The sequence below is a fragment of the Arachis hypogaea genome, chromosome 14 (assembly GCF_003086295.3).
Source record: "Arachis hypogaea cultivar Tifrunner chromosome 14, arahy.Tifrunner.gnm2.J5K5, whole genome shotgun sequence".
Classification (NCBI taxonomy): Eukaryota; Viridiplantae; Streptophyta; class Magnoliopsida; order Fabales; family Fabaceae; genus Arachis; species Arachis hypogaea.
Window position 1 is genome coordinate 96,935,790 of NC_092049.1, and position 1,661 is coordinate 96,937,450.

The 1,661-nt window shown below is 41.9% G+C and overlaps 1 non-coding gene across 1 annotated transcript; it reads right to left on the minus strand.

The window, feature by feature from the left end:
- Positions 1-950: 950 nt before the first annotated feature.
- Positions 951-1,058, minus strand: LOC112745919 (small nucleolar RNA R71). Its single transcript, XR_003173824.1, has one exon. It is a non-coding gene; the product is annotated as a small nucleolar RNA R71 (small nucleolar RNA).
- Positions 1,059-1,661: the final 603 nt, after the last annotated feature.

Here is a 1,661-nt window from a genome sequence, read left to right on the forward strand (position 1 = left end):
CTAATCTACTCCCAGTCAAGGCTTTTATTTAACTTACTTAATTTCTCCAATTTAATTTCCTGTTTATTCAACTCAAACCCTTTTTGAAAACATCTGATTAATAAAATAGCACACCTTTCTGCATCTCATTGGGAGATGACCTGGGATTCATACTCCCAGTATTTTAATTTTAATTTTTGTGACAATCCTTCTAAATTGATAAGCGGATTTCTAGTTGGTTAAGAACTATACTTGCAACGCATATCTCATAACAATTCTTAATTCGCCAATTTCTGCTACGTCAATTATTGGTGCCGTTGCCGGGGAGTTGTAATAGAGTGCTAAAGTTAGTAATTGGAATTTATTTATTTGTAATTTATTTTATCTTGCTACAATGAGCTGCTTGTTTCTTTCATCAGATGACGCGTTCACTTCCTGATCCAAGCTTGCCAGTATTCGATCCTGAGATTGAAAGAACTATTTCATGAATAAGGCAAGCTCGGTGTCGGTTAGTCCTCTCTGAGGGCGGATCTGAAATGTCATTTAAGGAAGAAACCAACTCCCGTTCTACTGATTCGGTTGATTTACGTACAAGTAAAATGGCAGAACCTAGGAGAGTTACTATCCAGGAGGCTGGAGCCCCTGATTTTATAATGCAACCATTTCAAGCGCATCCCCCAGCGGTGGCTACAGACTTTGAAATAAAGATTGCACTGCTCAATTTGATGCCCAAGTTTCATGGCTTACCTGCTCAAGAGCCTATCAAGGACCTGAGAGATTTTCAAGCAGCCTGTTCTACTGTCAGGCGTGATGGTGCAGATGAAACTTCAATTTTGTTGAAAGCTTTCCCATTTTCTCTTGAGGGAAAGGCAAGAGAGTGGTACTACACTCAACCCGCAACAACTGTATCCAACTGGGATACACTTAGAAGAGAATTTTTGGAAAAGTTCTTTCCAGCTGAAGTTACTGATAAACTGAGGAAAGACATTTCCATGATTGTTCAGGACGAATCTGAGACTCTCTATGAATACTGGGAGCGCTTCAATAATCTTCTGGAAGCATGCCCCCACCATATGATTGACAAGATAGTGTTGCTCAGTTACGTCACATAGGGCATGAGGCCCCAAGATAAGACCACATTGGAAAGTGCTAGCAATGGGTCTATGAAAAAGTACAAGACCACTGATGAGGCATGGCAATTGATCAGCGACTTAGCTGAATCTACTCGGAATCACAGGCAGAAACAAGGCCGTTCAAAAGCCATTGCAGAAGTATCCTCTAGCAGAGAGGCTGCTGCTCTAACTCAGAGTATCTGTGAAATGACCAACTTGCTGAAGCAGATGCAATTGAATCAACAACAAGTTCAGCAAGCTCAACCTTTTCCACGACAGCAAAACCAACAGTTAGTCCCACAAAGAGTTTACGAAATCTGTGCTGATTATAGCCATTATACTGACGAATGTCCGCAGCTCCAGCAGGAAGACAACACTGTGGCAGCCACTCATAACTTCTATGACCGCCCCAACCAAGGGTACAATCAAGGTGGCAATTACAGCCATGGATGGCAGGACAATTCTAACCAGAATTGGAGGGACAACAACAACAGAGGAGGCAGAGACAATTAGGGAAATCAGAGGTTGAATAACAACAACAACAACAGGCAGCAGAACCAGAACCAGCCT